The sequence below is a fragment of the Archocentrus centrarchus genome, unplaced genomic scaffold, assembly GCF_007364275.1.
Source record: "Archocentrus centrarchus isolate MPI-CPG fArcCen1 unplaced genomic scaffold, fArcCen1 scaffold_84_ctg1, whole genome shotgun sequence".
Classification (NCBI taxonomy): Eukaryota; Metazoa; Chordata; class Actinopteri; order Cichliformes; family Cichlidae; genus Archocentrus; species Archocentrus centrarchus.
In genome coordinates, this window is record NW_022060294.1 from 293,692 (window position 1) to 308,915 (window position 15,224).

Sequence of the window (15,224 nt, forward strand, 5' to 3'; positions counted from 1 at the left end):
TATTCTAAATAATCAATCAGCTCTGAATCTCAGCACAGACAAAACACGTCAGCAGTCCCGTCACCAGATCTCAGTCTTAAGGGGGGCTTATGAAATCCAACAGGGGGCACCACTATTATTAGCTCGATTAGTGATCTGGCTTGGTGGGCGGGCCCAAGCATATCAGTGGGCGGGCACGGCCCCCTAGGGCCCACCCATAGCGATGGGCCTGCAGGGTAGACTGGATGATCTAAGAGTAATGGTCACATGTAATCACAGAACAGGATGTTAGAAAGTGGGCGGGTCAAATGACTTTACTGTCACAATAGTTTCATTACCTCATATTTTTTTATCGCTTGCTTTTTGGACATTGTAACAGGCTACTTCTTATCACAGGATCTGGGATCTGGGATCACAAGGCAGATGAGATAAAGCATTTCTGCTAAACGGCCAAGTGGATGCTAAACGAGGTAGCAGCTATCACCGGGCCCGGCGGCAGCTACCACCAGGCCCAGCGGCAGCTACCACCAGCCCCCGCGACAGCTACCACCAGGCTCCGCTGAGCTAACACCAGGGCACGCACCAGCTACCATCAGGCCCCGCATCAGCTAACACCGGGCCTCGCATCAACTACTAACAAGCCCGCAGCAGCTACCACCAGCCCCGCAACGGCTACCACCAGGCTCCAGCAGCTACCACCAGGGTCCGCACCAGCTACCACCAGGGTCCGCACCAGCTACCACCAGGGTCCGCACCAGCTACCACCAGGCCCCGCAGCAGCTAACACTGGGCCTCGAATCAACTACTAACAAGCCCACTTCAGCTACCGTCTGCCGTCCAAGTATGTGCTATCACTGCATTCCCGTTATCGCCGGGTCGGTCAGAAAGCGCAGATCAATCTACAGGCATCAAAATCTACCCTTTCTGTGGGGCTTTCGAATTGTCAATCAGCCATGAACAAGGCGGACTTTATCTCAGCCCATGCCAACAATCTATCTCTACAAATACTGGCTCTGACTGAAACTTGGATCAAGCCTGAAAATACTGCCACTCCGGCAGCTCTCTAATACCCATTCTTTCAGCCACACATCTCGTCCATTTGGATGAGGCGGGGGGACAGGCTTGCTAATTGCTAATGGCTTACAATACACTACTTTACTATCATCAACTACATATACCTCATTTGAATACCATGCCGTATTGGTTAGCGCTCCAGTTAAACTTGGTATTATTGTCATCTATCGTCCTCCCGGAAATCTAGGTGAATTCATAAATGAACTAGACATGTTACTGTCCTCCATTCTGAAGAATGAGTGTCCCGTGCTCATTCTAGGTGACATGAACATTCACCTTGACAGCCCTGGCTCTACTGACTTTAAATCTCTTATGCACTCTTTTAATTAAGAGCTAGTCCCCAGTCCTCCAATTCATAAAGCCGGTAAAAACCTGGACTTAATTTTCACACGTCATTGTAATACAGAGTCACTAAAGGTCACTCCGTTTCATCTCTCAGATCACTTTTTTTTCAGTTCAGTATCCGCATTTCAAGAAAACCTACTGCTGTTCCAGCTATGGTCACTTTCCGTCATAATCTCAGAAACCTCTCTGTAGATCAGTACTCATCACTAGTTGCCACTACTATGCCTTCATTAGACTCATTCTCCTCTCTCAGCATGAACACTGCCACAGATACACTCTGCTCCACACTGAGCTCCTGTTTGGACAGCTTCTGTCCCTTGAGATCTCGTATCATCCACACTAGCAAGCCACAGCCATGGCTCAAAAAACAAGTCCCTCCGGAAGCTGCGTTCCAAACTCCGGCATAAAAAGGGCATCATGTCTGACTTATCTAACTATCAGCTTCTTTTGGCTTCCTTCTCAGAACGCCTTACAATTGCCAAAACTGAATTTTACAAGGAGAAATTCAACTCGCTGACAGATTCTCGAACACTATTCACAGCATTCAAATCACTGTTGAATCCTCCACCTCCTCCACTGCCTACATGCCTTACAGCTGATAAATTTGCCTCTTTCTTTTCTGGGAAAGTGGCGGCCATCAGCAGTCAGTTCACAGATCTACCCACTGTTTCTGGTTCTCCGTCTTCATCATTCAAGGACAGTACATTCACTTCATTTACTCCTCTCTCTGAGAAGGAAGCACAGGCCCTTCTAACATGTAGTCGACCTACTACATGTCCTCTGGATCCGATTCCCACTGACCTTCTACAAACCATCGCACCTACAATTATTCCAGTCATCACACATGTAATTAATACTTCCCTATCCACCGGTGAATTTCCGCTTACTTTCAAACAGGCCCAGGTGACACCTCTACTCAAAAAACCTTCTCTTGACCCTGCCCTGGTTGACAACTATCGACCGGTCTCGCTACTACCTTTCCTTTCTAAATGCATAGAAAGGGCAGTGTATAATCAGATCTTAGGCTTTCTCTCCCAGAATAACTACCTTGACCAAAACCAATCCGGTTTTAAAAAGGGACACTCCACGGAGACGGTGCTGCTGTCTGTGACCGAAGCCTTAAAAACTTCCAGAGCTGCTGGTCAGTCCACAGCCCTCATTCTGCTGGACTTATCAGCAGCCTTTGATACAATCGATCATGACCGACTCCTAACTACACTCTCCAATATGGGTATCTCTGATACACCACTATCATGGTTCAGGTCTTACCTTACCGAACGCTCCTTCAAAGTGTCATGGCTAGGACAGTTGTCTTCATCATGTCCACTGTCCACTGGAGTGCCTCAAGGCTCAGTACTCGGACCCCTCCGCTTTTCCATCTATACTTCCTCCTTGGGCCTGGTTATTTCCTCTCATGGGTTCTCCATTGCTTTGCCGATGATACTCAGCTCTACTTATCATTCCCGCCGGATGACTCTACGATCTCAGCACGGATATCTCATTGTCTCTCAGATATATCCTCATGGATGAAGTCACATCATCTTCAACTTAATCTCTCTAAGACAGAACTACTGGTGTTTCCTGCAAAACAGTCGGTCCAACGCAATTTCACCTTAACAATCGATTCTCTCTCACTTTCTCCGGCGAAGGTTGCCAGGAATCTGGGAGTCATGTTTGACGATCAGTTAACATTTACACACCAAGTGGCCTCTGTTACTCGATCCTGTCGCTTTGCTCTATATAACATCAGACAAATTAGACTGTTTCTAACGCAACATGCTGCTCAGCTCTTGGTGCAGGCTGTGGTCATCTCATGCCTTGATTATTGTAATGCAGTATTAACGGGCCTTCCAGCCTGTGCTATTAAGCCATTACAGATGATCCAGAATGCAGCAGCACGTCTGGTCTTCAATCTTCCGAAACGGGCACATGTCACCCCACTGCTCACTGAAGTTCATTGGCTTCCGGTTGCTGCTCGCATCAAATATAAAGCCTGCACAATTGCCTATAAGGTACTGACAGAACAGGCGCCCTACTACTTACACCTGCTCCTAAAGGCCTATGTTCCATCTCGGCCTTTGCGCTCCTCTACCGAATGCTGCCTTGCTTTACACAGCATCCACCCGAAGCAATCCAGACTGTTCTGCACCATAGTTCCCAGATGGTGGAACAAGCTGCCTACCTCCACCAGAGCAGCTGAGTCCCTTGCTGTTTTTAAAAAACTCCTAAAAACTGCGCTCTTTGGTGAATACCTGCACTAAGACAATCACTTTTGATGTGTATAGACATACATCTTTAATGTGCCATTGTTTTTAATGTTTAATTCTTTTAATGTTTTATTTGTCTGCTGTTATATTAGTATCTCAGTAAGTCGCTTTGGACAAAGGCGTCTGCTAAATGTAATAAAGGAAAGAAAGTAAGTAAAGTACGTAAGTCTTTGCTAACTAGCTAACAAAAATAATTTTTCACTTAGCAAACCCAATTTTAAACTACCACAAAACCACTGGAACATTCATCAGATGATTGAGGACGGTTAGCACAGAGTACTGTGAAAATCTTAGTTTGATAGTTCAGTTATTGAAAGCTAGCTTTGCCTTCTCCCAGCATCCTCCCCTCAGTGCTCTGACTTAATCTGCAACAGTGAGGGGATTGTTAGTTATTCATAAAGGTAATCTATTACACTTTACTCATATTTGTCTTAAAAGTAATGCAATAATGTTACTTAATTACTCCCCAGTCAAAGTAATATTTGTCCACTACTTGTTACATTGCTTTTTCTGTAACATGGCCTAAAACGCATCATGATTACAGTTAATAAAAACCTCAGGCTACAGTCACACAGACACACACGTCCATCATGATAAGGACACACATAATTTTTCTTTTATTTATGAACGAACACAAAACTAACTCAGAGACTTCAGGTAGAAATGGAGGCTACAGTGCTGCAAGCCTCAGTGCTCAAAGTATTACAGAATAATGTGATTACATGAACGCGTTACTCTGGAACACCTTACAGCCAGCAGTGATCTGCACTTCATAAACAGAGAAATTAGAGAAAGAGAAAAGTTTCTCTGTGACTTTCAATCAAAGCTCTCAGCAGTAATTCCAAATATTTCTCTGGTGCACTTTTTTTATTGAAAGCAGTAAAACTGTTTAAAATGTGCCACAAACTGGGGAAGAAAGCTGTTCACCTTCAAAGTAAAAGTGGTGACTCAGCGCTTAAACCCACATGATTCAGAGGGTGCGAGTTTTATTTTGAAGGCAATCTGTTTCCAGTTTTTGTTACACTTTTCAGTTTGACTACAGCACGAAGAGAAACTCCGTAAAGTTTGTACACAAATCCATCAGTTCAACTGCAGAAACATGCTAGCAACCAAGCAAACGCAGGGAGGTTTCGCTAGCTTGGGGTTATTGTTGCTAGGAAGGTGGCTAGCTGTAGGTCACTGAACACCCAGTGTAGCTGAGACTGTAGCAACCATAACCCCTGTGACTGCCATCAACCACCAGCAGCTGCTCACAGCCGCTCAGAAAATTCTTGTTTTCCCCCTCATGGTCCGTGGTTAGCGAACGGTTAGCGAACCACATCTGTTTGACTGGTCCTTAGCGCTTGATCCTATGCTGTAAAAGATTTTTGTCACATGTAAAATGAATAATCAGTTATGTCACTTGGGGAGGGGTCACGTGCAAACACTGGGAAACTCCCTTTCCGTGTTAGCTTAGATGCTAAACACGGAAATGGATTCGTTAACGTGCGCTCCGCTCCGCTCGACTTTGCTGTTTGTGGGCGTCTTCGTGTTTGTCGCTGCAGGTGAGGTTCCCTCTGACATAAACAGGAACATAACGTAAAGTTATACTGTAAGCAGATTTTTCCGTGACCCGTAACGAAAAGTACGGTACGAAATTCAGAAACCACAAGCCATCTCGGAAAGTCGGACAAAGCCAGACTTCACAATACAAGATGGCAGCAGTGCTTTGAAAAATAGCAGTACTTGTAAAAGCAACAGTACTTTTAAAAATCAGCAGTGCTTGTAAAAAAAAAAATAGCCGTACTAGGAGGGAAAAAAGTGTAGCATTTATATGTTGTTGCTGTTTTGGAACTGGAAGTGACGTCACTCATGACCTAACCTCGATCAGCAGCTTGCAGTCAGAAAAAGGACAATATTATTTCTTCTGGTCACAGTGAGATGAAGTCTCCATCCATGGGAGGTCACCAACCTGTTCTTCTGCTAATAAAATCCTGTTTAACTAATGAGACACAGTCAGCTCAGGGAGGGGAGGGGGGGGGGGGGACTTCAGTCCCAGCTCCAATAACAGACTTCTGAGGTAAAAAGAACACAAACTCAAGTCAGTGCTCAGAGCTGGCTGTGGCAGCCCCAGATGCCACAAACCTGCAGGGGGCGTAGCAAACCATGTCCCTGTGACTTCATGTGAGGGGTGCAGGGGCCTCTTTCAGAACACTCATCTAACACACTTTTGCTCAGTACTGCTAAAACAGAACAAAGAAAGTTGTTACTAAGTATCACAAATTGAAGGCTATGTGTCAAAGTTTAACAGTGTACTGTCAGTTATATGTAATTAAATATTTATATGCTCAAATCTACAGATTAAACAGCTAACACAAGGTGGAAGACGTTTAATGTTCAGAATGAACGCTAATATTAATGAGAGGAAAGAAAAGGCAGTGTAGCTGCTCCTATTGTCCTTCACTCGTTAGCTAACATAGCTGAAACGGTGATTGCTTAGCAAACCTCAGTTACCACTTTTCCACTGCCGAGGTGCCAGTGCAGGTGCAGGTGTCAGTTCCCATGAACCAGCGAAACGCTTAAGAACGAGCCCCGCGTTTCCACCATTCTCTGCGAACTGATCCTTTACATGTGAGTGTGGGCGGGTCCTCGTCTGGAAACGGAAGCTGAAGGGCGCAAACGTGGGAGAGCACGCTGTTGTGCTACAAGCACATTTCACAGGGCAATTGTAACGTGTGTGTGTGTGTGTGTGTGTTGTGTGTGTGTGTGTGTGTGTGTGTGTGTGTGTGGTGTGTGTGGTGTGTGTGTGTGTGTGTCTGTGTGTTACGCCTGTTGAAATCTGCATTGTGTTCTGGTGTGAAATGATGAGACGGGAGACAGAACTCGACCTCTGGTTCATTTAGTGACAGGAATACTGAAATCCATGAGCTGTGTGTCGTGGCTCTTCTCCGGCCATGTTAGAAAGCCTTGTGACTGTTTAGTAACCCTGATTAACATGTAATAAATAAAAATTAATGAACCAGTCCTTTAAACATGGTTAACAAACAATTTATCACTGAAAATACAACTTAGAAAAATAATGCATAAATTAATACATGATACAATATGAAAAAAGAATTAACAGTATAAGTTCAATACAGTTCGATATTTAACCCTGTTGAACTAAAATCATATTAACAAGCATCTAACAGTATTTGCTACACAAAAACAAATACTGGAAGTTACATCTTCAAGACATCAATTAATACAACTAAATATCTCCATACCTGTAATACAGGGATACATAAATCCATGAGCTGTGTGTGTCATGTGTCTGTTAGGCCTGGCTCTTCTGATGAGAGACAATGTGCGCCTTTAAAGGAAAGAACACATACCATGCTTTTAAATCCTTCCTTTTCATAAGTAGAACTGCAGTACTTTGGTCTGAATTCCGTTATTGTAGCTCCACAGACCCCTCCCCCTATAATCAATCATGTGGGTTAATACACCCAACAACCAAACATTTTGATTTGTCTACTTGCAACTGGCATAACTGAACTGGACTACAAATCAATGCGAGGAAAAAAAAATGGCAGATTCACAAGACGGGTTAGCTGGAAGTACACGTCCTTGTTTAGCAGTTCCACAGCAAATACTGTGACGTTAAGAGGAAAGAAAACGTAACAGGGAATAGAGAAAACTGAACAGACTGAAAAATATGACTCAAAACGAATATAAAAATATCCACACAGTACCAGGACAGAATACATTTAAATTTCCTGCACTGCTACACACTCAAAGTACACAACAAAATGTATTTAAGGCTAAAAAGAGTGGATTTTGTATATGTCTCCTTTAAAGTACAGTAGATATTTCTTTCTTTTGCTCTCTCCTTGCGACCAAGCTAACTTAGCATGCTAGCATTAGCTTTATAACCTTGAGATGAAAACTCATTAAAAACTAGCTAACACAAACCTCTGCAAAACTCACACAGGACGAGTCAGAAACAAATAGAACAGGATACACCAGTGTGGTCATATAATAATTACAATTAACTGCTTTAACAAGCTTTTTATCAACAGAGAGCGACGTGACAGCAGCCTACCTCCAGCCATGTCAGGAACCACTGTGACCTGAACACACACACACATACCTACATCATCACACAGCGCACATCCACACACACATATACTCCAAACACACAGGCAGGAGATTATAACCCCAAATAAACAGAAAAGAGGGTGTTTATGTGAAATTCACAAGTTAATAACAAAACCGCTACACAAAACCAAACTACTGCAGCATCTGTGTGCAGCACAGAGGGAAACACAGACAGCGATTAGAGCAAGACGACAAGTACACACTTTGTGTTTTAAACTGCTACAAATCAGCAAGTTCAGCCTTAGAGCCCAACCTAATTCACAGCCATGAAAATCGATTTTCTCGTGTAATACACACCATGCAGTGAAATAAAGTAGTATAAAACAAATAAAGAAGTAGAAACCTGTACATCGAGGTGGCAGAGTCACGCCCTTCTGCTGGTTGTGTCATGTGTACTTGGTTCCAGTCACAGCAGATGACCCCCCCTCCCTGAGCCTGGTTCTGATGGAGGTTTCTTCCTGTTAAAGGGAGTTTTTCCTTCCCACTGTAACCAAGTGCTGCTCATAGGGGGTCGTTTTGACTGTTGGGTTTTCTCTGTATTATTGTAGGGTCTTTACCCACAATATGAAGCACATTAAGGCGACTGTTTGTTGTGATTTGGCGCTATATAAATAAATTGAATTGAAGAATTGAATATCATGATGACTCAAAACAATATCCAATTCATTGTTTAGCCAGAGAAGTGCAAGTTTTTTAACCAGTGTTGATAATAGATCATCATTCAGTCAAACACCCTTTATCGTCTCCAAGTGAAAACAATAATTACATTCATTGTAATCCAGGAGAAGTTTAGGCACAGCTAAAGTGTATTTACTGAAGAGAGATGAAGACAGGCCGAATGATCAAAGAGTAATTTGTTTTCATTATCAGGCTCTTTTGTTCTTTCCTGAGTAATTAGACAAACACACAGGAATGTGCGTACACACACACACACACAGAATAATTTAGTAATGAAACTATTCCTTGAGTAACTTGAATAATTAGATTATAAAAAGATCCTCTGCACAAATTTGTTGCTTTGATGCTTCATTTATACTCTGCAGCTCAGGTGTCGCTCTGATTGGCTGCTGTAAAAGTGAACAGTTGTACTTGACCTTTAACCTCTTTGTGTGGTTTCCTTTTCAGAACAAAAAACATCACAGCTGAGTCTGGACAGAACGTCATTCTGCCAGGTCGAGCTCCAAACAACAACATCTTAGGTGTAGAGTGGAGCAGAGCTGACCTTGGGAAAGAATATGTCCTGCTATATCGGGGTCGGCGCTTCGATCCAGAAAACCAGCATCCATACTTGTTAATCGGGTGGATCTGCAGGACAGACAGATGAAGGATGGAGACGTGTCTCTGATTCTGAAGAATGTGACAGCTGCTGATGCTGGTACATACGAGTGTCGTGTCATACAGAGAGGATCAAACCGGAAGAAGAGAGCTAATCTGAAGACCGACCCCATCAGCATCATCTACCTGAGAGTTGCTCCTCCTCCAGGTGAGTGAGCAGAGTTCAGTGTGTCTGTGATCAGAGGTGAAGCTGCTTCCTGGTTGTTGATGTTTGTTTCTAAAGATGTTGTTGATGAGACTTTGTAGAAAGCAGCTGGTCTGAGTGATGTGATCAGAGTGCAGTAGATAATGTCTGACAGCAGTTTGAAGAGGAAATGGATTCTGTTCTGTTCTTCACTCATCACCTACCTGACAGCTGACACCTCACACCTGTTTCTACCTGCAGGTCCAACAGGAGGAACCACAGAGGATGGAGGGAAGGAGGATGGAGGGAAGGAGGATGGAAGGAAGGAGGATGAAGGGAAGAAGGATGGGTCTGTTGGACTGATAGTTGGTCTGTCAGTTCCTGCTGTGCTTCTTGTTTCTGCTGCTGTTGTTTTTTTGATCTACAGAAAATCTAACCAACAGGGTCAGGATTCATTTCAGCCTCCTGTTGAACTGCAGGCTGTTGGAAATGGCTCAGTGTTTCCACGTGATGAGAAGCTTTCATCATTAAAAAGCACGAGAAAGTCTGACTGAAGAAACTAAAACAGTAACATCTGAGGAGAAAACCAGAAAAAACAGAGATTTGACAGGAGGAACGATGGTTAAACAAAACGGGGAAGATCAGTCTGAAATAACTGAGGGGTAGAACATTAACCCAAGATGCAGAGAACCCAAGACAGATAACATAAGACAAAGAAAACATGTGGAGGACATGGAGCAGCTGATCTGTTTTTAATTTTACTCCAATGATAAAATACAGTTTTAAAAAATCCATATTTTCCAGCATTAGTGGGATAATCCCAAGAAACGAGAATGTGACCCTATAATAAAAAAATGAAGTTTAAGTGATCCTGTAAGGTTAGAAATGAGGCTGAGATCAGAGAAGATGCTGCCCATTAGAATACATTTGAAAAAGTTAAAGCCTGCAGCTTTTTTTGTCAGCATTTTATGCTTTTATATTAATGTATTTTCTTCCAACTCTGAGTATTTTTGCAATCTGTACATACTATCATTAGTATGTACAGATTAACACATCTGTACATACTATCATTAGTAGTACTCGCAGTGTCAGTAGTAGTATTCTGATTACATGTGTTAAATTTTCCCGGTCTGCATCATTTGTTCATGTGTTTGCTCTGAAGCAGCTCTAAATTTGTACAGTTTGAATGAATTCGGGTGGAAAATGTCAGCTTTGAGTTGATGCTGTTTGAGCCTTCAGGTCAGCTCACGTCTGTGTGAGGTTACATTTCTGTCACAATTCTATGTGGCACAAACTAAAGCTATCAACTCTTAAAAGAAGATTAAAATATTTCAGTGATTTTCTACACAAGATGTTCTGTTTCTGAGTGAACTCGTCTCAAGCTTATCGTCCACAGAGGTCAGCAAATAACTTTGTTTAGTGTTTGTTTCCCCTCAGTGTTCCTGGTTTAGTGTCCTCTGTTACAGCATCAGCATCAGTGTGTTCATCTTCACGTTCAGCTGTGTGTGAGATCAGACTTGATCTGTGAGGTTTGAATAGTTACACACACTGACTGAAAACCACCTGGATTATAGATCATCACTAATCTGAAATTCAATCCAATGTTATTTATATAGTACCAAATCACAACAGTCGCCTCAAGTCGCTTTGGCAGCTATAACTGAACGTTCTGATGGATGGTGAAGCTGGAGCTAACCTCTGTAGATGCAGACTCAGGTGTTTCCTTTGATCTGTGATGCTTTGTTCACATTTTTTATTTATTTATGTGAGTTTGATAATAAAGTTTTACAAAAACAGTACTGTATGCCTGTCTTAATTGAGTCCAAGGTCGTAGTAATGAGTTTACTATTGGGCGGGACACATATCAGAAACCTAACAGATCCATAAATACTCTGAGCAAAGCACAAAAAATGCTATTTGAGCTTTTATTTTCTTCTTTTTCAAATATTTCTTGGAAAAATATTGTTGTGTACACCTATGTTACTGCATGTATAATTTACATATGTATATGTTTTATAATCATAAGATGTGGGAAAACCATCAAACAAAATGTCTTGAGTCTTTTGTCAGCACAATGACCATGTCATTCCAGGGCTGTAGCTTACTTTATCAGGTGGCTGCACTGATACTAGCCAGCTAAATATTTCAGTAGCACAAAAATAATTTAGTACACCATGCAGAAACTCAGTTGGCATGAGTGCTTCTCTGCGTTGCTGTCTCACCTTTACATGTCTACCAGCCACCAGCTGTTGTAGTTGAGAACTCAGTCCTGGCCACCATACTGACTACTTTGATGCCCTGGTGACCTGTATGCAACCGTGTCAGGATCTCGTTTTGAAGTGTCTTTGGAATTACAATGTGCATACCTTTTAGCAGAAGTCCGTTTACCTCTGTCAGGTCCCCTGCATGCTGATGTATGGGAAGCATGGACCTGGAATTTTGTGTTTTTCCACCCAGCCATGTTTACAGTAGTGTTTGACTTGTTTTAGCATTTCATCTTTGTCTTGCTGCTCTCTTATCTGTAGAAATCTCTCCTCCGTTGCCAGGAGACATAAAATGCACCTGATGTGCATACAAGTCTATTTCATCGCTCTGCAGTTGCTATGGTTTTCTCCGGGACACGTGAAAGTATCTCATTAATCCCATTCTCAGTCTCTGCACTCGTGGCAGCAGTTCATCCAGGTTCTGAGCCCAAGAGTGGTACCAATGGCTTTTGATTTGTCTCAACATTAAACTCAATACCAATAAGAAAATCTAAAAACATGATCATTCATGTGATCAGGTTATGGCTAAATGCCTCCTTTTCTATTTGGGAATATCTTTGCTCTGTGTTGGTTAGTGCTCTTGAGGCAAATGCCACCGGCTTGGTTGTGTCCTGTTTCTGAAACAGCACTGCTCCCAGTGCATAAATCCAGCATCAGCCGACACTGTAGTTTGAGCTTTAGGATTGGAGAGTGCCAAACTTTGTGGTTTGCTCAGTTCTGATTTAATACTGTCAAACGCTGTTTGTTGAGCCTCATTCCAGCACCATATGTTCTTAGTGCTGAGTAATTGAATGAATACCTTTTTTAGTCCCACAATGGGGAAATTTTCAGTTAACAGAACACCCATCCAAGAAATACAAACATAGAGACAAACACAAACAAACAGGGGGGACAGGTGTCTGAGGTCATGCAGCTGTTTTGCCAGTGCTACCTTTAGCAGGAAAACAGAAAGAGATACACTGGGATAGTTAGGTTCAAAAACATCATCTCGTACTGTGTTCATTATTATGTACACATCATTATGAAAGCAGCAGCACATTTAAAGCCTGGAGAGCACTAGGGTGGGTAGGGGAGGGGCTGCCAGTGGAGACGAGCAGGATACTGTGATGGTCACACAGCTTCCAGACCAGCAGTTCATGATGAGATGGTACAGTCAGCCTTGGTTGCCAGGATACCAGTTCATACAGGTCACAACACAGGGCGGGGGTGAAGAGCATGTGTGTACAAACATCTCCAGGAGATGATTTAGACAGACAGCATCCAAGGCCGTCTGGGAGACAAATTCCAAATACTGCAATTGTTTAGGTTCAGGCCGTCATAACTATTTACTGACAGACTTACAGTTTTGTGGTAATAAGCTGAATTTTTGGTTCTACTCCGCCACGCAGAAACAGAGACTCCAACACTCCTCCAGATGTAATCCACTTTGATTCAGCTCTACTGAGTCTGATTGAGTTCGTCCTGTTTCTGCATCCCTCATAGGCAGCCTTACTAGGGCCTGAACAGCTGCCCGGAAACCAGGTATCCCCAGGTCCAATTTGGGAAAAATCCTGGTATAAATATAAAAGCCACGTCCACACAGTGCAGCCAGGAACGTTATCTTCCATCCCCACAGGAATCCATAACATAACCAGCCAGGTATGTAGTCGGACCAGAGGAAAGAGGGTTCCCCTTCTCGCAGTCTCCTCATGATGAGAATCTGATCATCAATAGTGCTGAGAGACTAGGTGACCAGATCCATAATTTAATTATTTCTGGGATGTATGAAGAGACGCTCTAAGCAGCAAAACAGCAAAAGCAGGGGTAGATAGGGAGGTTGGGGAGAAGAGAAAACATGTCCGTCTCTTCTGAGAACAGGAAGAAAAAAGAAAAAAAATTCTCTCAATGGCTGTGTTTTCTCTGCTAGGTGGGAAAGGTATTTTCTGCACTTATTCAGAACGGACTCGGACAGCTCTGTTAAATGTGGTCATTGTCAGCTGGGCCTGGGTCTGTGGCTTGCTGAGCCTTGGCACCTGTGGGACACGGCTGTGGAGGCCCGGGAGTTACCCCTCCCTACCACTCCACGCTGCTCCCCACTGATCGTCACTGCCACCCCTGGGGTGTGGGTGCCCGTGTCTATGTGTGTATGCCCGGGGGTATGTGGCCGGATGTCTTGGCGTGGTTTCTGACCCGCCCCCTTGGCAGCTGTGGCCTGGGGGTGCTTGGGCCTCCTTGGCGTTGGGGGGGGGGGGGGGCTCTGCCCGGTGGCGGGCGGTTCGCGGCACTGGGGGCCTTGGGGCCCACATGCTCGGCTCGTGCTGGGGGTGCCGGCCTGCAGGGGGGTGGGCTGCTCATTGCCTCTGGCTCTCTGGACTCTTGCCCTTTGGCCGTGGGGGCTCCGTCTAGGGTCTCCCTCCTTCCTCCTCTGGGGTGTGCACTCAGTTGCCATCAGGATGTGTGGCTTCAGGTCTTCTGAGCTCCTAGTGGGCTGTGGATGGCCTGGGTCCAGTGGGTCCTTTACTATTTGCCTCTGGATCACGGGGGGCATGGTTGCAGTTTCTTACCCTTATTGAGTACATTCCATGACAGAGGCGCATACACACATTACTGCAAACAGCAAGATTGTGTGTATGTGTATATGCATTTGTATAGACGTGAATGTGTGAATGTGTGTATGTATGTATATCTCTGAGTATTTTTCTTTCCTTTCTCCCCTTTGTCTCTCCCCCCCCCCCCCCCCCCCTGTTTTTTTTCTTTGTTTGTTTGTTTTTTGTTTGCTTGTTTTTTGTTTGCTCCCCCCCCCCTTTTCTCTATCCCTTTCCTTATTGCCTGTCAGGCCTGGCATGAATAACTAAATAAAAAATAAAAATACAAACATTAACAAGAATAGCTTATAGAGCTGTTCTTGTTAAATCAAATATGTTTGGTACATCATTGCATTCGGATCATCATTCCGATTGCGAAAATAGCCAGACATGACAGGCTTTTAAAAAAAAAAAAAAAAAAACGTGGTCATTGTCGGTTCTAGGGGCGGGGCCACAGGTGCATTGGTCCCATCTGAAATCTGATTGGCCCCCTGAAGTGCCCCTGTCCTGTCACTCATCTATCCTTTGTCCGAGAGCGAGGATCAAATTATAGGTGGATGCAATTCCATGCCGAAACACCAGTAGCGCTAATGAGCCAAATAGGAATGCTCAGGGTGAATAAAACCTACAGAAGAAGAAAGTTTTTTGACAAACAACTGATGCCAGTCTACATTTTGAGGAGTTTGTTGGTAATGATAAGTCATAAAAACCTTCTTACTCACAGCTGTCACACAGTGTAAGTCTGATAAACATTAAATTAAGAGGCAAAGTTAGTTCAGAGTAATGTTAACTGAGGCCATTCTTGTGTTTGGACATGAATGTTAGCATTTCACTAATTCATGTACTTCTTTGTAATTTGCATTTGTGTGTTAACATTAACTATAATGTTTGGCAGTGACAGAGAAGAATATGAAAAGAAAGGGTCAGTCTCAGGAGGGAATTCAGCAGTTTGCCAGCTGAAGATGAGCAGGGTGAGAGGAGGGAGAGAGCAGCAGGACACAGCAGACCAGAGGCTGGTCAGGAGCAGGACACCTCCAGTCCCTTTGCATCAGGTCAGGAATCATTTAGGGAGAGCAACAACAGTTAATGCTGTAATGCAGTGGTCTTCAACTTTTTTGAGCTTAAGATCCTTGAACTTGACCCTGAACAAGGC

At 43.7% G+C, this 15,224-nt stretch overlaps 1 pseudogene; it reads left to right on the forward strand.

Moving 5' to 3' along the window:
* The window catches only part of LOC115777906 (hepatitis A virus cellular receptor 2 homolog), a 12,127-nt pseudogene extending 2,235 nt beyond the window's left edge, over positions 1-9,892 (forward strand).
* Positions 9,893-15,224: the final 5,332 nt, after the last annotated feature.